Raw genomic sequence first — 22,462 nt, 5'->3', positions numbered from 1 at the left:
TATTTAACAAAACGTTGACACCATTTTTGATGTAATTCCATTAGAATGGAGATATTCATTGTCTACTCTGCTTGACTTTGGTTGACGTTTAAAGTTTTAGAAAATATCCTTGGATAAGTTTACCTTAGCTCTTGCATGCATGATACCATTCTTTAGCTTGCTATAATTTAGTAAGAATGAAATGGCTGATAGGAACCAAGAGAGTTTAGTTCTTCTTTTGAAATGAGATTGTATTGTCATTCTGAAAAGTGGCAGCATTGGAACATCCTTGAAGAAATCTTTGGATCCAGAAGTGGAGGACAACCTCAGAGCAATTATTATCATCCTTTTCCTAAGGAAGCATTGTTAGATGACTGGTTAGTGATAAATTCTAAATACTCTTGGGGGAAAATGTTTTAGTCAGACTTGATGTTGGTGCTGAAAGAAAAGAGATATACAACTGTTAGGTTTCACTTGGGCCTCTCATAAATCTTCAGTAACCTTGAGTATGGTATATGTCTGGATCAACTGTCTGGAATGAGAATAGAGAGTTTTATTTATAGTAATGCAATTCCTACTTGAACATCCATTACCAAAAAGTTTACTGCTTATATTCCCTGGCAATTTATATTGAGTCCTGGTAAGCCCTTTGCTTCATTTTCTCCAGTAGTTGTATGTAAACTTTATTTGGAAATACAAGTGAAAATGTTATATGAGGATGGCCACCCAATTTCATTTCTCCTTCTCATCTAACCCAGGTGAGGTGGTGGATATCGATATCTGAGCAGAATAATGGACTGGATGCGAATTGATAAATTGAAGGTCAGTCCAGAGAAAGAATTACAAGTGGTGGGTAGTTCATTCTCTAGTTGAGTGATATTTAGCCTATTCTGGAGGGAATTTCATTCTAATTTACGCATATGCTCCTGTATCCATTACTACAATGAGAAGAGTAGACAGCTTCTGTTGCTTTGAGCTCTGAATGATATGTATGAAATGGTTTTCAAACATTGGTTTGTCCAAAATAACTGTTACATGATTCTAGTGCGCTGTTTGGTTCCAAGCCCTTTTCTGCACCCAACTCAAAATATTAATGTATATTTTTAAAATCTGAGATAGTTTGGGGTCAGAATCTAATGGAAGATCTCCTCTGTATATCTGACCAGATCCTTAGGCTATCTGCAAAGATTCCTCTGCAAGTATCTTCATTAAATTATACTGCATATTCAGGTACAAGAGGAAGCACCTCTTCGTTGTGGTACACCATCTTTGGAAGTGCTTCTCCAATTTTTTGTTTGTGCCCACACTTTCTTTTGCTCAAAGGAAAGACGCTTGGGCATTTTGCATTTTTAAGTGGGTTGGAAAGATTGTTTTATATTTTTTACATGTTGTTGCTTTTATAGTTTTTAATTCTTTTAGTCTAATACGTATCTCTCAAAACTTTGGTTTAACTGATCTGACTAATAATTACAGCCAAATAAATATTTGATGATTTTGTCATTTGGTTCAGTGAGGCTAGCTTCCTAATAAGTATTTTTAGGATAGTAGTCAAGTTTCCATTATTTTGATTTTATTAGACAGTGATGGCTTGGTTATACAGTATATCCTGTTGCTGATAAAAATGCGAATTGGTAAATTTGTATTTTACAGCACAGCAGCAAATGATCTGACAAGATTGCATTTGCAAAGCATGCTCATTTAAGTATTCTCTAACAGCAGGCAAGGGAACAGGGGCCATGTTGATAAATTAAAATCAGCTGTTCTGTGGCCAATAAGTCATTGGAGTGCAGGAGGTGGCAGCAAGGCTTGGAAGTGCTCAGCAGCATGTCTTTTGGGGCAAAGGTTGTAAAAATACTACTTTCTTTTTTTAAAAAAATGATAGGCAATACAAGGCTTTTTGCTTTGTAGGCTTGCCTAAGAGGTTTACTCTGACATGCCTCAAAACGTTGATGATAAAAAAAAACTGCAAACCAACTCTTACCCGTATAAAATTTGCTTCCAACTTAATTTCTAGGCTCAGCTTGTCTTAGAGTGCAGACAGACTAAAAATATGATTTTGCTCATAGTTTATGTCTTAATCATGAAGAAGTTTGTAACTCCATGCTACTTTTCAAAGTGCTGGCCAGTCATAGCTTCCTGTGTCTCATTTGTGAAAAATACAAATCCATATCTTCACTGGCTGTTCGCAGGGACTCTTGTCTGGAGACAGAAAAGTAGAATTTTTTTTTTTTTTTTTGGTTAACTCTCATTAGATGCATCTCTGGATAGAAATGATACCCAGAATCAAAATTAAGATAAGCTAAGGAGAAAACAGAGGTGTTCTGATGCATGGTCTATATTTAAATGGCACACTAAGGTTAATCAGAGAATAGATTAGTATTGTCATCTGAATAAGATTGTTGAGTTCTAAGTGGAACTCTACAGAGAACTGTACATTTCTTCACTAGACTAGCCGTGCCAAATTCCTATAACTGTTCTTCATATGTTTTAGCCTCCAGTCCCTTAATCATCCTTGTTGCTCTCCTCTGCACTTTCTCCAGAGTCTCAATATCTTTTTTATAGTGTGGAGACCAACATTGATTGCAGTATTCTAGGTGTGGTCTTACTAAGGCTTTTTAGAGTGGTATTAGTACCTCACGTAATCTTGATTGAATCCCTCTGTTAATGCAATTTAGGATTGCATTGGCTTTTTTGGCTGCCGCCACACACTGTTGGCTCATATTTAATTGTTTGTCCACTAAGACGCCAAGATTCCTCTCACAATTGCTGCTATTAAGCCTGGTTTCACCCAGTTTATATGTGTACTTTTGTTTTTTTCTTGCCTAAGTGTAAGACTTTACTTTTCTTTATGTTGAATTTCATTTTGTTAGATAGGGTCCAGTGTTCAAGTCTGTCAAGATCCCTCTGAACCTTGACCCTATCATCTAGGGTGTTGACTATTCCTGCCAGCTTAGTGTCTCTGCACATTTGATAAGTTCCCCTTCTATTCCCTCATCTAGGTCGTTTATGAAGATGTTGAAGAGTACTGGGACTAGGACAGAACCTTATGGTATCCCATTGCTTACTTCCATCCATGTAGATCAGACATGTCAAACACAAGGCCCAGGGGCCGGATGCAGCCCGCGAAGTGGTTTCATGTGGCCCGCAAAGCCATCCTGGAAACAGTGAGGGAACGGCCCCTTCTGCCTTGGCCCTGGCCCAGGCCAGCTGGGAGCCAATGTACAATTTTGTGGTGGCCATTTTGGCACTTGCCCCAGTGGACCATGCGTTGGCACTTGCCCCGGTCCCACCCTCTTCTGCCAGAAACCCTCAGATCTTTCCCACTCCTGCCTAGGCTCCCATAGGCACTCTTGATGCGAATGATGTAGGCCACACCCACTCCATCCACGCCCACCCAGTAGGCTGCACCCACTCTGGCCAGCCCCCCCCCCAGGGCAACCGCAATGCTGATGCGGCCCTCAGTGAAATTGAGTTTGACACTCCTGATGTAGATGGAGTACCATTAAGGACTACTCTTTGAGTACAGTTTGTCAGCCAGTTAAAAATCCATCTGATGGTGGCGCTGTCTATCCCACTTTTTTTAAGCTTTCCAAGAAGTACGTTGTGGTCTACTTTGTAAAATGCCTTGCTGAAGTCCAAGTATACCACATCCATAGCATTCTGCTGGTCCACCAATTTAGTCACCTGATCAAAGAATGAAATAAGATTGATTTGGCATGATCTGTTGTTAACAATCCCGTGCTGGCTTCTAGTTATAACTTTGTTTGTTTCTAGATGTTCCCAGATCTGTTTTTTGATTATCTTTTCCAGTATCTTGCCAGGTTTTGATGTTAGGCTGATTAATCTGTAGTTTCCTGGGTCTGTTTTTCCCCCCCTTTTTTGAAGATAAGAACCACATCAGCTCTTTTCCAATCCTCTGGTAGATCCCCGGTGCTTCAGGATTTTTGAAAGATATGATGATGATGATGATGATGATGATGATGATGATGATGATGATGATGATAAAGAAGTTGGAAGAGACTTTGGTACAGTGGTTCTGAGATGACATCTGCCAGCTCCTTCAGAACTCTGGGGTGTAGTCTGTCAGGTCCTGGTGGTTTATGTTCATCAAGATCAGACAGGTATTTTCTTATCATTTTTTTTTGTTTTATTTTAGCTTTTATTTTTAGTCTGTATTTTTCAGTTATGTTTTTGGTGGGTTCAGTTATAATTTCTTTTTGTGTGAAGACCGATGCAAAGAATGAGTTAAGTAGCTCTGCTTTCCTTCTGCAGCTTGTTACTTTCTTGCCGTGTTCTCTCTTTCAGTGATATTGTGCTGGATAGGGCTTTTATGATCATATTTTTCAGAGTTTCCCAAGCTTCTTCAGTTGTTTTCCTCTTTAGGATTTTCATCCAAGGAATCTTTCCCAAGTTCTCTCTGAGTCTGTTAAAATCAGCTCTTTTAAAATCTAAGACACGGATATAATTATGTTCTACTGCTTGTGTTTGCATTATATTGAATTCCAGTATAACATGGTCATTCTCGCCCAAGGTTTCTGCAGTTTCAACTCCCTCTATCACTTCTTCTCTGTTCATGAGAATTAAGTCCAGTATGGCCATCCTTCTAGTTCCCTCCTCTCCCTTTTGGTCAACAAAGTTGTCAGCTAGGTTGGTCAGGAATCTATTTGGTTTCTCACTTGGTGCAGAATTAGTCTTTCAGTTGATATCAGGGTAATTGAAGTCTCCCATTACTATTGCAGTGTGTTTCCTACATATGTTTGCTAATTGGTCAGCAAAAAGTACATCTATTTTTTCTGCTTGGTTGGGTGGCCTGTAATATATTCCTACGACAATGCATTCTTTTTTTCTATTATATTGACTCATATGCATTCTAGGAGGTTTTCATCTTTGGTCTCGTGCATTTCTGTAGCAACATAGTGGTCTTTTACATATAGTGCAATTCCACATCCTCTTTTATGGGGTCTGGTTGTTTTGAGCAGTTTATATCTTTCTATTAGTGTGTTTCACACATAGGTCTCATTCCACCAAGTTTCAGTAATTCCAATTATATCATATAGTAACTACTTTCACGTATTAATAATGCTAGTTCACCCTCTACAGCAGTGATGGTGAACCTTTTAGAGACCGAGTGCCCAAAAACTGGCCCCGCCCCCACTCCACCCCCTGCCCGGCCCCCGCTCCGCCCCACCCCACCCGCCCACAGGACCACTGACTGCCTCCAGGGCCCGCTGCAGATCGCTCAGGCAGCCCAGTAGCGCCATGGCGGCTACACCCTCTGCCCGCGCCCCGGAATATTGCTATTGAATGAAATTGAAAGTAAAGACTGCAATTGAAAATATAGATTAATATTTAGCAGACGTCTTAACTACTCTGGTCAAAGGAATTGCCTGTAAAGGGAATTCTTCAAAGAGGAACTAGCTAATATTTTCAAGATCAAGCAGTACACCTTGAAAATTGCTAAAATCCCTTGAATGCAAAGTGTTGTAGATGTTATGTAGCATAGTAGATGTACGGTGGTTGTTTCCTTGTTTTTGTGTTGATGGTGTTCAAGTGGGGCTCAGGATTTTGGGGGATTGCATCCAAGGTGCCTATTACTACTTGTATTTTCTGTGCTTTCTTTTGCTACAGTCATTCTACTTCTGTTTGCAGGTCTTTGTATTTTGTGGTTTTTCTCCAGTTCTTTCTCTTCTGTTTTGCTATTTATAGGTTCACTATCCAGACTTTTGTCTGTCTTATCAACAATTGTTAAGTCTGGGGTGTTATGTGGCAGGTACCTGTCTGTTGGAATTCCAAAGCTCCAGAGCACTTTATTATTATCATATTTTTATCCTGCCTTTATATCTAACTCAATACAGTGAACATATCTAATACTTTGCAAAATAAAAGAACTCTAAATTCGGTTCTTGGGAACCCTCCAGACATAGCTGAATTATATTTCCCAAGAGATATATTTATCATGGTGGAGAATCTAGGAGTTGTAGTTCCCCAGCCCTGTTTTCCAGCCAATTTGATCTCAGTGAATAATAATACTTAAATGTGGGCTAATATTTTAAGATTAGTAGGACAAGACTATTATGAATAGTATGCAGGGAAAAAAAACCACAGGATAATACAGAGTTCTATAAAACAAGACAGTAAAAATAATGGTAGTATAAGGGTTTAAAACAGAGCTCAGTGGAAAAATAGTCTGATCTTGAGGCAATACCTGTAACTATTTTGCAAATACCAGGATGTACAAATGCCTTTAACTGTTTTTTAAAACAGGACACAGTTGGACTAACCCATGTTCCCTACTCAGTAAAATAGAATTTGGGATATCAGAAGGATATTCTGAGTCACATCTAACAGTTGAGGCCACAGGTTATGGTCTCCCCTGATTTTAGCTCATTAGTTGGTTAATACTAATGAGGGAGTATTTTATATTTTTGGATCTTAAGCTGCTTAGGCTTTTATTAAAGCTTGGTAGCTTACAGGTAGCCAGCCATCAGTATAGGACCCAGAATCATGCATCCTTTTTAGCCCTCCTCTAAGTAACAAACTAGTTTTATACCAGCTGCAGTTTCTGGGCTGTCTTTAAGTCACTGCCCATAAGTTTTTTTTCTCAGTAGTGCAGAGTTTATTATATCATCAATTATTGAAGCTAAGCTATCCCTATCCAGATAGAGCTGGAAATGGTGTACCAGCCATAGGCGCTTCTTCTTATTGAAGCTTGCTGTGCCTCTGCTGACAGTTTGTAATCAAGGAGAACCCCCAAGCTAGTTATTTGTCTGTTCATTTGCTAAAGATGTTTTTTTTTCATGAACAATGGAAGTATTGCAAACATTCCTGTGAAGAGCTAGATGCAGCTGTAGCTCCCTGATTAGTGAAGTACACCAGATAAAACCACATGTATGATACTGCAGGAGTTTTTAGTAGTGCATGATTCATTTAAAATGCTACGGGTGGAGGCAGACTTGATAGGCTGACAGAAGTATTATAGAATCTTACAAATAATATTATAAAAGTGATTGGGTCTTAAAAAGCACTATACATCACAATGCATCTTAGTCTTAGTGTGTGTCGAGTGTCACCTTTTTCCTTGCTTAGTATTGGAGATCATTTCTATTTGTCACCCATGATGAGGTAAATGAACATGGCTGTTTCTGTTATATTATACCATGCATCTATGTTCACTTTTAATGTGCGACTGCAGAATTGAACCGAGAAAAATGGGGAAGATCATATTTAAGATTATTTTGTGATTCGTAGTTAGGATGGAATAATAGTAGTTATTGATGCAAATTTTTAAATGATTTAAATAGAACAGCATTTCTGTTAATAGAAGAAATAGTACAAAAACCTTTGGTGCAATTTAGATTTGAATAAAGTGCCTGCATACCATGAATGATGTGTCTTGTGTTCTATGTCAGTGTTTCTCAGACTTTTTGCAATTGCAAATCAATAAATGTTCAGAAAATATGGGGACCACCTAGATTAGGGGTGTCAAAGTGCCGGCCCATGGACCGGATGCGTCATCTGGAAGCCACGCCTACCCCATTGCCGGCAATGGCAAAACCGTCCCAGTACATTGTGCGACATCACGAGTTTGACATGTCTGACCTAGATAAACAAACACTATGGTATGTTTTCTTCTTTAAGAGTATATAAGTTCCAATTTAACAGGATAACAGAGTTGGGAGAGACATTGGAGGTCTTCTAGTCCAACCCCCTGCTCAGGCAGGAAATCTATGCCATTTCAGATAAATGGTTGTCCAGTCTCTTCTAAAAAAATTCCAGTGTTGGAGCATCCACAACTTCTGGAGGCAACTCATTCCACTGCTTAATTCAGTGGTTCTCAACCTTTCTAATACCGCGACCCCATAATACAGTTCCCCATGTTGTGGTGACCCCCAACCACTTATACATCACCGGGTGCCAGGGATGTGGCCAAAGAAAAGGGGGAAAAATGGCGGACAGCCTTGTTTGGCGACCCCCGTGAAATGGTCGTTCGACCCCAAATGGGGTCCCGACCCACAGGTTGAGAACCACTGGCTTAATTGTTCTGTCAGGAAATTTCTCCTTAGTTGTAGGATGCTTCTCTCCTTGATTACTTTCCATCCATTGCTTCTTGTCCTGCCTTCAGGTACTTTGGAGAATAGGTTTACTCCCTTTTCTTTGTGGCAGCCCCTGAGATATTGGAACACTTCTATCATGTCACTCCTACTCCTTCTTTTCATTAAACTAGACATACCCAATTTCAGCAACCGTTCTTTATATGTTTTAGCCTCCAGTCCCCTAATCATCTTTGTTTGTTGCTCTTCTCTGCAGTCTTTCTAGGGTCTCAACATCTTCTTTACATTGTGGCAACCAAAACTGGATACAGTACTCCAGGTTTGGTCTTGCCAAGGTATTATAAAGTGGTATTAACACTTCATGCAACTTTGATTAATCTTGATATCTATTAATGCAGCCTAAGACTGTGTTGGCTTTTTTGGCAGCTGCAGCACACTGCTGGCTCATATTTAAGTGATTGTCCACTAGGATCCCAAAATCCCTCTCACAATTACTACTATTGAGCCAGGTACCACCTACTATACCTGTGCATTTGGCTTTTCTTGCCTAAGTGTAGAACCTTATTTTTTTCGTCATTGAATTTCATTTTGTTAGATAGGACCGATGTTCAAGTTTGTCAAGATCCTTCTGTATCTTAAGCCTAAGCCTGCTTGGCTATTCCTCCCAGCTTGTTGTCATCTGCAAATTTGATGAGTTCTCCATCTATCCCCTCAGCTAAATCATTGAAGATATTGAAGAGTACTGGGCTTAAGACAGAGCCTTGGGGTACCTCACTGCATACTTCCCTCCTTGTAGATGCAGTTCCATTGAGGATTACATGTTGACTGCAATTGGAGATTAAGATGCTCTAATACTGCAATGATTATTGTTGCCACTATGTATGTGTGATGACTCCTCCGAACACTTCCCCAGATACCTCTCCAGATGTCAGCTTGGAGGAAGATCAACCAGTTCCAGGCATGTCTGGAGGGGAGTTGGTCAATGGTTCCAAGCAGCTGGTTGAGAGGGATTTGGCTGAAGCACAGCTGTACCAGGACAGCCCTGAGGCTTCAGGTGGGGAAAGCATGCAGCTGCAGCTAGTCAGTGATGAGGAAGAGGAACTGCCTTCTGCACCTGATCCAAGAACATGTAGGGCAGAGAAAAGGCAGGAGCAGAGAAGGTCAGCCAGATTACTCACGAGGAGAAAGCCTTGCCCTTCTTGATGGGTTGCACCAGAAGCTGGCTATTTAGCAGACAGATGGAAGCAATGCTGGGAACAACTTGTTCATTTCCTAGCTGTGTGTTTTCTGATCATTGTGATTCTTGCTTTGGATTGACACCGTGCCTTGACTTGGATCGTGCCTTGTGAACCCTCTTGTATTGTGGATTTAATTTTGCCTGGTGGGTTTATTTTGATTGAGAAACTTTTAAGTGTCTTGTGGACTCATTGGCCATTACTCTGTGGACTAGCATTGGTCTGCTTGTGGCTGGACTTAACTGGGATAGTTCTGGGATTTTGGTGAAGGGAGGTACGGGGGAATATTAATAAACTCACTGAACAATAATTATGTGTGTTTGTAAATGGGACAGCACAGTATGCTTTCCCATTCTTTCCATTTAAAGGCCTTTTAAAACAACATATTTATTTACCACTCTAATTGTTTTCTGTGTCTTATTGTATAATAATGTTTAGCATAAACGTGCTAGTCAAGAATATTCTTCAGTATACATTTCAGTATAATATGGTTCTGGGGAAGATTGGTTCTCCAGTTCAGTGATGTTGATTTTTAGATACTCATCATTGTGCTTCCTATTCATATTTTTCTTTTGGGTTGCTTGTGTCAGATCACAGTTCAGCAAAGCACAGCATAGATCACGGGTGTCAAACTCAATTGCATCATGTGATGTATTGTGATGTATCACTATGTTTTTTGCCTTTGTGAAGCCAGGGTGGGCATGGCTTGTGCGTGATGTATTTGGCTTGCGGGCCTCCAGTTTGACACCCCTGGCATAGATGGATTTGATAGCTGGTAACTGCATTTAAAACTTGTGGTCAGTTTTCTGAACTTTAATATTCGTGTTATTGCTTATAACATTTCTATGCTTCAGTAAACTAGTTTTCAACCATCAATTCATTTTCATGAGTTTGCTGATTGTGGGGTAGCTTTATTACATATCTGGTGGCAGAACACAGTTTGATAATTGTTCTGCAATGTGATTTTATACTTAAGTGCCATACTATGGAAAAATGCAAGCATTACATGGAGTTCTGCAATTGTACTAGTTGTGTATGTATAGCCTGTGATTGATATGAGATTTAAACCTTGGTCAAAACTGCTGAGAACAACTGTAAACCTGCACTGAAATAGGACCAAGACATTAAGATGATTTAAGGATATTATCAAACAAACTTTTTACTGTAATAGGAAAAATCCCAAACTGATTGAGATTTCAGAAGAATTCTGCTGTTCATTGTAGTATGTGCTTTAAATATCAGAGAGAAACAACTTGTGCCAGTAGTTGAAGACTCCAGGGGATGCCCTGCTCAAAAAAGCCACAGTAGAGGATCAAGTAATCCAGAGTCAGTTTTCTTGCTTCAGATCCACCAGATCCACCATTGAAACTAGGCCACGAAGATGGCTAAATGTTTAGTGAAAGCCCAGAAATATAGACTTGATGCCTTGACTCCTACTTATGAGAAGGAATGTTCAGATTATGATCTTAATGGAAATGGTAAGGAACAAAGCAAACCTAGAAGCTTTCTTACTAATCAGGAACTTACTAATCAGGAATATATTATCAATAAAATATTATTATCCAAATATAATTTTGGATAATATTTTCCAAAAACCTTTTCAAGTGTAGCTTTCACAATTTTTAAAGTCACCACAATTTGTCACTTTTGTGCCCTCACAAAAAGTGGTGGTGGGGAAGGTTAACTGTAATTTATAGCAAAAGTGGGAAATAATCTAACTCAGGGGTGTCAAACTCAATTTCATTGAGGGCCGCATCAGCATTGTGGTTTCCCTTTGGGGGCCAGATGGGTGTGGCCAGAGTGAGTGTGGCCTACTGGGTGGGCATGGATGGAGTGGGGTGGGTGTGGTTTCGGCAGGCAGCAAGGCGTTCTCTTCACAGCGCCAAGAGGTTGAGCCGGGCGGTGCGAAGCTTGCCAGCTTTGCACTTTGCTGCCTGCTGAAACTGGGCAGGCTGGGGGGTAGGCAGCATTGCACTTCTCATCAGATTCGCACCACCCAGCTCAGCTCTTGGCCTGCGAGGAGAGTGCCCCGCTGCCTGCCAAAACCTCTCCCCTGGAGCCCATTAAGCTGGATATGTGAAGTAGGCGAGGGTCATTTGCTGGCCACTTCCGGGTGATGGTGCATTTCTTCATTCCTCACAAACGGTAACACCTCCCCAGCATGCACCCAGGAGGCGAGGATGACATGGCAGGGCCTGGTTCCTCGCTGTTTCCAGACGGCCTTGTGGAGCTAAGACTGAATGCATTTCAGCATAGATGGCCACCACAAAATTGTACATTGGCTCCCGGCTGGCCTGGGCCACGGTCAAGGCAGAGGGGGCCGTTCCCTCACTGTTTCCAGGATGGCTTCACAGGCCACATGAAACCACTTCGCGGGCCACATCCAGTCCCCAGGCCTTGTGATTTGACATGTCTGATCTAACTGGTCAGAACAGGGAGTTGTGTTCTTGAAGCTTGCACGAAGCAATGCAGCAGTGTGCCAATTTAGAAAGCAAATAGGTAAAACTTAGCTTGTCTGAAGCAGCTCTCCTTCTTGGTGTTAATTAAAATGTGGATGAATGACAGGATACCTGGCATCCAGGACCCAACCCTTTCCCAGCATGGATACCTCGTGGTGAAGAATACTCCACAAATTCGGTCCCACAACAGGAAGTCCCAGTTTCTTCCCTATGTAACTCTACAAGTTGGATACTTGTAATCACTTTTTCTAAGTGACCCATTAAAGTTATTTTTAATATTGAATGAAGTTTAAAGGTGAAGGGTCCATGGTGCTCTTTTACCTTGGTTGTCTTTTTGCAGACATTTCTTTACCCAAACTAGCATCAACAGTGTTAGTTTAAAGTTATTTAAAAAAATATAATAACATCAACAGTATTAGTTTAAAGTTATTTTAAAAAATATAATATTTGATAAATACTTGTCAAAATTAGGACAATTTCCCAATTTAATGCAAATTATTGTTGTCATATCTCAGTTGACTCTTTCTGCAGCTTTTTTAATATGCTCTTTTTTGTGACAATATTTATAGCACAGCCATTGTAAACACTTACATAGCATTCTATGATCAAAAATTATCAATAAGGGTTTGCAGTTAGATAGATCCAAACTGAAAAGTTTTTAAAAACCTGACATGCTAGTATCAATAAAATCATGATACTGGTTGTATTTGCATTACACATTGGTATTTACATGAATCACAATTTACTCATTTCAGTTTCCACATGGTACAGTCCATTGCAGTATAAAATAACTACAGTATCTGGTTCACAATACAAAAAAATGATTAGTTTGTTTCAGTGAATCATGCTATCCCATCATTATATTGATATTTGTTTATTAGGCGTGTATAGGAATGACTCTAGAATAATAATGTGCTATATTTTTATTTGAGAAAGACCATTACCTTATTTATGTTATTTTTCTGTGTGTTGGCATGGAAGATTAACCAATCTATCCGTAGATTGCATATTTTATCATTATCATTACAGTAAATGTAACATCTGCACTATGGAATTACCGTAATTCATTTTTTTTTCCTACTGCATGTTTTCAGGAGACTGAAAGCCAAGAATTCTGATTTCTTGATTTTTCTCACACTAACTTAAAAGGACTTTTAGAGTCTGGAAATTTCTGTTTGCTCTGCCAGAAAAGATGCCAAACTGAAGAAGAAAGGAAATTAGGACATTATCTGTTCAAATAGGCAGTCAATAATCACCATTGTTTTCTTTATTATCAATTAGTAAACTATATTTTGATCTTATGACATTTGCTATAGGATTAACGGCCATAAGAATAACCCATATTTGTAAATTTTATAGACATCAACTCTAAAGTTGTGAAATATTTTTTTGTCCTCTGTCATTATGAAGTTACTATAGAATGCAAAACAATAAAAATATAAAACATAATAATAATAACAACAACAACAATAATAATAAAGTTAAAGTTGGAAGATACCTTGGAAGTCATCTAGTCCAACCCCCTGCTCAGGCAGGAAATCCTGTAGCATTTCAGACAAATAGCTGTCTAGTCTCTTCTTAAAAACTTCCAGTGTTGGAGCATTCACCGCTTCTGGAGGCAGGTTGTTCCACTGGTTAATTGTTCTGTCAGGAAATTTCTCCTTAGTTCTAGGTTGCTTCTCTCCTTGTTTAGTTTCCATCCATTGCTTCTTCTCCTGCCTTCAGGTGCTTTGGAGAATAGCTTGACTCCTCTTCTTTGTGGCAGCCCCTGAGATATTGGAACACTGCTATCATGTCCCCCCTCGTCCTTCTCTTCATTAAACTAGACATACTTTATAAGACAATTATGAAATATAAATTAAACTTGTACTTGTGAGTTACATTTATAGTCAGTCCTCATTTAATGGCTGTAGCAGTAAAGATGATGATGAAAAAGGTAACCAATTCTTGCATCTATGATCTTCTATAAAGCAAAGGAAAGCTGAAATATACCTTTAAGCAGACTTGTGAGTTCACTTAGAAAGCCTTTTGTTTAACAGCCAAATTGCCAGTTCCAGTTATGGTTGCTGAATGAGGATTTTTTGTAACTACCGGCATATGTTGTTATAAAATTATAAAGTATAATTAGAGTATAAGTGAATATATGTCATTCATGAAACACTGGAGTCCTTGATACTCTCTGAGCTTGGTTGTTTGCTTGCAGATATTTCAACTAGATAATATCAAAGCGGAGTTGCTTCTTGTTTATGTAGAGTAGGTTGCCCTGCCAGTGTTGGTAGGGCATAGTTTTCTCATATTCATTAGGATATTGCTTTTTGTTTGATTGTTTGCCTGGTATTAATCCCTGTTTATCTGGGTGTGGTTACTGGAGAGCATGTGATCTAGTCTTTCTGTTTCCTTCTTACCATTTTTATTGTCATCAATCAGTATTAAAGGTGCTAGGCCAGTGATAGCGAACCTTTTAGAGACCAAGTGCCCAAACTGCAACCCAAAACCCACTTATGCATTGTTGGGTGCTGGGTGAGTGTGGCTCATTGGGTGGGTGTGGCCCATTGGGTGGGTGTGGCCCATTGGGTGGACGTGGATGCGGTGGTAATGGCAGACTGGGTGGAACTAAAAAGTTCAATCAATTCCAACTTTGCAAGATCTTTCCCCCCCCCCCGCAAGAAGTTGAAATTGATTGATTGATTGAACCTTTTGTTTTGCACACGGTAGTGGAGACCTAAAGTGAAAAGGTTTTATAAAACCCAGCTAAAGGCCTAGGACTGGGACAATGGCACTCATGCCCACAGAGAGGGCTCTGAGTGCTGCCTCTGGTTCGCCATCACTCTGCTAGGCCAAGGGTAGGCAACCTTGGCTCTTTTATGACTTGTGGACTTCAACTCCCAGAATTCCTGAGTCATAAAAGAGCCAAGGTTGCCTACCCCTGTGCTAGGCCAGTTGAAAAAAGGAGCACATAGGGTTTAACCAAAGGTTGACTCTGGATAACTGTACTCTATATTCCACCTGGTATTTGAGACAGAATGGGAAACTGCTCTTAAAAATTCAAAATTGCATGAGCTCCAGTGGAGTGAATTTGCAGAAAGGACCCAATTTGCAGAAAGGACGTAAATCTCTGAAGCCTGACTATTAGATTCTGGCATGTATTGATGATTGTTGCAGCATCTTGGGGTCATGTGATCACCATTTGTGACCTTCCCAGATGGCTTCCGACAAGCAAAGTCAGCGGGGGAAGTCAATGACTGCAGTGACTCACTTAACAGCTGCAGTGATTTGCTTAACAATTGTGGCAAAAATGTTGTAAAATTAACAACTGCTTACCTTAGCAGCAGGAATTCTGGTACCGACATTGAGAACTACCTTTATGAAGTAAGACCATATTTTTCAAGTAGTTTTTTTCCCGCTTTGGGCCAACTGATGTAGAATTCTGTCAAATGGCAGCATAACTCACCCTACTGAGAATAATGCAGGTGATAATTACAATTCTCTTACAGTCATACTTATGATCATAATGAGAGTGCCGCCTTAGATGACAAATGTTGGGAAATGAAAGCAACTCTCCCTGTTTGTCATTCCTTCTGATTCAACATATCCAGGAATTCATTGATCACGTGCTATGTGGTGACTTTACTACTGCTGCATTACACTTAGAGAGTTGTGAATGTGCCCTGATGAAGGATTTTACAGTGTATCATATAAACTTCTCTATGTCACAATTATTTGTGTATTTTATTATTTAGCAATAACAATTAGTATTTAGCAATAATTTTATTGCTGTCTGCTCTCTTACAGTATTATTGAAACAATTTTAACTCCCTGCCTCATGAATCTCTTGGTATAGGGTAGTAGTAGCGAACCTATGGCACGGGTGCCAGAGGCGGCACTCGGAGCTTGCTCTGTGGGCACACGTGCCGTTGCCCCAGCCTTGACCCCCTCCTCTCCAGCAGCCCCCTAAAGGACAGTCATCCCCAAGCGTGGCCCACACGGAGCAGTGCAGCCAAGGACATGGCAACCAGGCAGCGTAACAAGACTCTGTCCTCACACCCTATCATGCAGTTGATGCTGCAGGGCGCGGGCAGAGGATGTGGCTGCCATAGTGCTGCTGGGCTGCCTGGGCAATCTGTGGTGGGCACTGGAGGCAGTGAGTGGTCCTGTGGGCAGGTGGGACGGAGGATGGGGGGCAGAGCAGGGTGGGGCAGGGGGGTGGAGCGGGGGCGGGGCCAGTTTTTGGGCACTCGGTCTCCAAAAGGTTCGCCATCACTAGTATAGGGAGATGTGCCATTTTATATATACATATGCATCTCTTTCTCATTTGACTTTCAACATGGAATTTATAAATATGTGTTTGAAGAATTAAAAATTATTGCTGTGTATTAGTATAGTGCAGGGGTGTCAAACTCAATTTCATTGAGGGCCACATCAGCATTGCGGGTGCCCTTGGGGGGCCGGGTGGGTGTGGCCTATTGGGTGGGTGTGGATGGAGTGGGTGTGGCCTATTGGGTGGGCGTGGACAGCTCTACATCCTTTGCGTCAAGGGTGCCTGTGGGTGCCTGGGCAGGAGTGGGACAGATCTGAGGGTCTCTGGCAGAAGGGGGTGGGACCAGGACAAGTGCCAAGGCATGGTCCACTGGAGGAGCCTCACCGTTCCTCTCAGGCCATGTGGGGGGGGCTGGATAGTGGTGTGGACTGCCCAGAGCCCTGGGCAGCAGAGGTCAAACGCCCAGCCTGGCCCTCGAGCACCCACAGCACCAAGCCAGCCTCACTTCCCCAAGGGGGCATTCAGCTGCACTTACCTCCTCCTCAAGGCTGCTACTGCTGTGCTTGCTCTCCTTACCCAGGTTGCTCATGATGGGTATGAGGGCAAAGTCAGATGGAGGCCCATTCCCTCTCCATAGGAGGAGACTCGGCTTTGTATCCAAAGCTTCCTTAGCAATAGGATAGGCCAGAAGGAGGGGGCAAGGAGATGGTAAAAGGGCAGCAGGGCAGGACTAAGGCAGGACTTCCCTCAGACCCTCCCTCTCCTTCTTTCCTTTCTTCCTTCCTAAGTACAGAGTGGTAGGAAAATATTTGAGATGGGGAGGGAGAAAACAGGCAAGAAACGCAGCTGGGGAGGTGTCACCCTTCGTGAGGAATGAAGAAATGCACCATCGCTTGGAAGTGGCCAGCACATGGCCCTTACCTACTTCACATATCTGGCTTGGTGGGCTCTGAGGGAGGGGATGCCATAAGCAGCGCGAGAGTCAACGTTACCTGTGCAGTCCCGCCCAGCCCACAGCCTGCCCGGTTTCGGCAGGCAGAGGGGCACTTTCCACACAGCGCCGAGAGGCTGAGCCAGGAGGCATGAATGTGAAAAGAAGCGCGACACCACCCAGCCACCAGCCTGCCTGGTCTCGGCAGGCAGGGGGGCGCTCTCCTTACAGCGCCAAGAGGTTGAGCCAGGGGGTGCAAAGTTCATCAGCTTTGCACCTTGCTGCCTGCTGAAACTGGGCAGACTGGGGACTAGGCAGCATTGCACTTCTCATAAGTTTCGCACCACCCGGCTCAGCTTTGGCGCTGTGAGCAGAGCGCCCCACTGCCTGCTGAAACTGGGCAGGCTGGGGGCTGGGCATCGCCGTGCTTCTTTTTGGATTTGCGCTGCCTGGCTCAGCCTCTCGGTGCTGTGAGAATGCTCTGCTGGCTGCTGAAACCCCTCCCCCGGAGTCCATCAAGCTGGATATGTGAAGTAGGCGAGAGCCATTTGCTGGCCACTTCCAGGTGATGGTCCATTTCTTCATTCCTCACAAAGGGTGACACCTCCTCAGCATGCACCCAGGGTACAGGGCCAGTGCGGCAGGGGCTGGTTCCTTGCTGTTTCCAGACAGTCTTGTGGAGCTAAGATTGAATGCGTTTCAGCATAGATGGCCACCACAAAATTGTACATTGGCTCCTGGCCGGGGCCAAGGCAGCAGGGGCCATTCCCTCACTGTTTCCAGGATGGCTTCGTGGGCCACATGAAACCACTTTGCAGGCCACATCCGGCCCCCAGGCCTTGTGTTTGACATGTCTGGTATAGTGCATTCTTTGAAAATGGTTTCGAAGTATTTTTGACTTCACATCAGCACAATACCTCTTTAACATTTATTAAAATAATTCCTTTTTTTCCAGGTATCCATACTAGCCTGAATATGGTTATGATTGTTGGAAAGATGGTTTACATTAAAAGTTAATGTAACTCTTAAAGCAACCACATCTTTTTTCAGGCTCACACAAAAGCCTGAAAACAATCAGGCTGTTTTAATTACTGTAACAACAGAAGAGTGTTATTCTCAAATTAACTCCAAAGAACTTCTCTAGAATAATTTTCCAAGAATATACAGCGCTACTGTGGCAGGTCTACGACAACTTGCCACGGCCAACTCGCCACAGGACAAGTAATATTGAAGAAATAGTGAAATAGAATCGCTAAAGAAATTATGCCAAAGAAAGGACAAAATGAAATGTGAATTTTATAAATTAAAATATTTATAAAATTATTTTAAATTATTAAATTGAATTTTTGCATTGTCCTATGGCAAGTTAGCCATTGGTGAGTTATTCCGTGGCAAGTTGGCAGTGAATTGGCCATGGCAAGTCGACCATGTTGAGTTGGCCATGGTGAGTTGGCTGCAGTGGGTTTTCCCATTTCCTACTGTGAGTATATGGAATTTTACTGCACCAGTCTCATGAGAAGAAACTGATTCCAGTTTAGAAAATGCCAGCAAAAGTGTACCTGAGCTACTTTGAATATAATAATAGGAAGTGACTTTAAAATATTGCTCATGAATTCTGAATGTTAAATCCGTATTGATCTTTATATCTTCCATATCAATGTGGATGTCCATGAGCTTTATAAGTAGTAGATTCTATAGCAAGTAAGATTAAAATATACGGTATAAATAATAGCAGTTCTTACTGAAATATAACAGGAAGAAATATGATCATCATAAGAATCGATATGAGCATAGTGATAAAAATAAATTTGCAATAATATAAATTGCTTCACATTAATCTGCTCTATTATAGCATGTCATGATTAGGTCACTGGGCTTTCTAGTCAGGCTTACAAGAAAAATTTTTTTCATTAAATCAATAAAATATACTATGACTAAGTAGACATATTTAAATTGAGATAATATCTGCTTTTTTCTGTGTGATTGTTTTGTGTTTGTAATGTAACATTTTTGTATCTATTACATATTGCCTTGTAGGATAGTTGATTTGGGTAACAATAATTTAATTATCCAGTTTTAAACTTGATTGATACTATAATATCCAGTCAAGTAAAAAACATAGTCAGTCTGTCTGTCTGTCTGTCTGTCTGTCTGTCTCTCTCTCTCTCTCTCTCTCTCTCTCTCTCTCTCTCTCTGTGTGTGTGTGTGTGTGTGTGTGTGTAGATGCAGTTATAAATATAAGTAGAGATCTAATCCTCAATTTAGTTCTAAACATTTTGCTTAATTAAATTTTAGATGCTGAAAAGGTAAATGCCTACACTGATTCTAAACCAACTCTGCATGTATTGACTCAAAGTAGAAATGGCTGAAAATTCTCAATTAATGAATTTCCTTCTGCCACAGCTTTTATGGCATAAACTGTTAGAGGAGAAGTTGATATGAAGAGAATAATGTAAAAAAAAAAAGTAGTTCCTTGTACAGGTACTCAAAAGTGCAGGTTACTCATTTAATCTTTTGAAGGCAAATCTATAAAGTCAGTAGCAAAGGGAAAATATGTTTCATTAATTGGTTCTAACAAAATGAAATTCAACGGTGAAAAAAGTAAGGTTCTACATTTAGACAAGAAAAACCAAATGCACAGATATAGTATAGGTCAGTGGCGAACCTTGTAGAGACCGAGTGCCAAACTGCAACCCAAACCCCACTTATTTATTGTTGGGTGCTGGGTGGCCATCGACCACTGGGTGGGCATGGCTACCAGGTGGACGTGGACGGGTGGGCATGGCCACCTCGATGTTGCTTGTGGGGAGGAACGCCTCTGGGAGCTGGGCATGGTTGGGGGAGATCCAGGGGGTCTCTGGCAGGTGGGATGGTGGACAGGAGGCTCGTCCAGGGTGAGACGAGGCGAGGCAGGGGGCAGGGAGGGGTGCCATTTCCGTTGAGCATTTCTTGCAGACATTTCATGACCCAAACTAGGTAACATCAGCAGTGCCAGAAGAGAATGGGGTTTGTGAAGTGGAGGAGAAGAAAAGAAGAGGAGGAGGAGGGTGGTTGTGGGTTTCGTGGTCCTCTCTGAGTTTTGTGGCTTTGTGGTAGACGTCTCATGACCCAAACTAGGTAACATCATTAGTTCACTTATTACCCCATTTTGAGTCCTGAAAAGTCTGCAAGAAAACCACCATCCTCAGAGACAAAACCCCCCCCCCCCAGGACTCTTCATTTTAACTCTGAGCCAGAAATATTCTCCTTGATTGGCATGCCGGACAAATCTCAAGGCAGAAGAACCTGCCTGGCAGGACCTCATTCCTCTTTCCCATGGGGCACATCCCAATGCCCCCATCCTTCCTCCATCATTTCCTGGACCAATGAAGTTTCTCTCAACCACCAGCACTCCTGGTTCTTCCGAACTGCTCCACCACCTCCAGCTTTGCCTACCTCTCGGGGCTTCACCTGGACGCGGCACCACCACTCCCATTCATGGATCGGGATGCTCCTCCAAAGGCTGACTGCATCCTCCCTCTTAGCGGCTCCCCCGACTTTTCATCGTCTCAGCTCCACACAACCCCTCACAAGCCGAAAATAACCTTCCAGGAGCAAATTCTCCTTTTTTCTCGCTCACCCTGGCTACCCCTCACAAATACCTCGCCCTTCGCCCGCTCCCCTCAGACCCATAACCGGCGCCCCACTCCAGCAGCCCCACTCCAACCGCTGGTGGGACTGGTCCGTCAGTGGTGGTAGGGGGATGTTGAGGGCTGGTGGCATCAGTTTCCTTTTGGCCGGCACAGCAGCAGCAGTGGTGGGGGCTGGAGCTCATGTTCCATAGTGTCTAGTGAGGGACCTGCCTCAGAAGTAGCAGAAGCAGTGGCATCGTCATCACCAGGCTTGTCTGCCCTAAGTGAGGCTGAGGCTGCAAGCAAGGTCTATACCTCTCAGCCTGGCCCTGAGGTAAAATCATGAATAGGCAGGAGGAGGAGAGGAAGGGGGCATGGCCAAAGTGTGAGCATGCCCTTGGACGTGCGAGGGAGAAACTGGGAAAAAACATCTTCTCTCACCAACTCCCCATCCCGCCATTGGCTGGGGCTCTCACCACCATCCACCCACCCTCTCCTCGCGATTGGACAGCTTGCCTGGGAGGTTGAGGTGGCCTGGATAAAAAGATAGGTCGGGGTGTAATTTGAGAACTGACAGAGAACTTCGCAGCTCTGCCTACAGAGCCACCAAAGCAGCAGGTGCAGCGCCGGAGGCTTGGGGAGGGAGGGTGCTGAAGTGGGCGATCAGGCCATTGGCAAGAGCAACGCATCTGAGTGGAAAGTGATCTTGGAACAAGTGGGGCAGGTAAGGAAAGAAATCCTTGCTCCCCCCCCAAAATTGTCTGTCTTTCCTCCTCCCAGAAATTGTCTGTCTTTCCTTACCTGACTCCCAGTCCTGTGCCGTTTTGCCTTTACAATCTGCCGCCACTGCCAAATGCAAGGAAACAAAGGAAGTTTTTTTTTGGGGGGGAAAGGTCAATCAATTACAACTTTGCGATCTTTCACGAGAAGTTGGAATTGATTGATTGACCTTTTTCTTGGCTCATTAGTAGTAACTGTGAGAAGTAACTCTCAGATCCTAGTGGACAATCACTTAAATATGAGCCAGCAGTGTGCTGCAGCTGCCAAAAAAGCCAACACAGTGCTAGGCTGCATTAACAGAGGGATAGAATCAAGATCATGTGAAGTATTAATACCACTCTACAATGCCTTGGTAAGGCCACACTTGGAATACTGCATCCAGTTTTGGTGGCCACAATGTAAAAAAGATGTTGAGACTCTAAAAAGAGTGCAGAGAAAAGCACAAAGATAATTAGGGGACTGGAGGCTAAAACATGTAAAGAACGATTGCTGGAATTGGATATGTCTAGTTTAATGAAAAGAAGGACTAGGGATGACATGATAGCAGTCTTCCAGTATCTCAGGGGTTGCCACAAAGAAGAGGGAGTCAAGCTATTCTTCTAAGCACCTGAAGGCAGGACAAAAAGCAAGGGATGGAAGCTAATCAAGGAGAGAAGCAACCTACAGTAGAACTAAGAATTTTCCTGACAGTTAGAACAATTAATCAGTGGAATGAGTTGCCTCCAGAAGCTGCAAATGCTCCAATGCTATAAATTTTAAAGAAGAGATTGGACAACCATTTATCTGAAATAGTATAGGGTTTCCTGCCTGAGCAGGAGATTGGACTACTAGAAGACCTCCAAGGTCTCTTCCAACTCTGTTATTCTGTTCTGTCCTGGTTATAGTATTCTTCTGATATGGGAATGGCGGGACTTCAATAATAATAGTAATAATAAAGTTGGAAGGGACCTTGGAGGTCATCTAGTCCAACCCCCTGCTCAGGCAGGAAACCCTATACAATTTCAGACAAATGGCTGTCCAGTCTCTTCTTAAAAACTTCCAGTGTTGGAGCATTCACCACTTCTGGAGGCAGGTTGTTCCACTGGTTAATTGTTCTAACTGTCAGGAAGTTTCTCCTTAGTTCTAGATTGCTTCTCTCTTTGGTCAGTTTCCATCCGT

General features: G+C 42.2%; 1 protein-coding gene across 29 annotated transcripts in view; it reads left to right on the top strand.

Moving 5' to 3' along the window:
• Positions 1 to 22,462, top strand: part of SNAP91 (synaptosome associated protein 91) — a 109,717-nt gene that overhangs the window by 7,582 nt on the left and 79,673 nt on the right. The window contains exon 2 of one of the 29 annotated variants that reach the window (XM_039334485.1): positions 738 to 801. The exons of the other annotated variants lie outside the window; for them this stretch is intronic. The gene's annotated coding sequence lies outside the window, so the exon portion shown is untranslated. The remainder of the gene's footprint in view (positions 1 to 737; positions 802 to 22,462) is intronic. 29 annotated transcript variants of the gene reach the window in all.

The sequence above is a fragment of the Crotalus tigris genome, unplaced genomic scaffold (genome assembly GCF_016545835.1).
Source record: "Crotalus tigris isolate CLP2741 ecotype Arizona unplaced genomic scaffold, ASM1654583v1 scf7180000017631.5181431, whole genome shotgun sequence".
Taxonomy (NCBI): domain Eukaryota; kingdom Metazoa; phylum Chordata; class Lepidosauria; order Squamata; family Viperidae; genus Crotalus; species Crotalus tigris.
The sequence above is the reverse complement of the archived record's forward strand: the minus strand, read 5'-3'. Positions and strand labels throughout refer to the sequence as shown.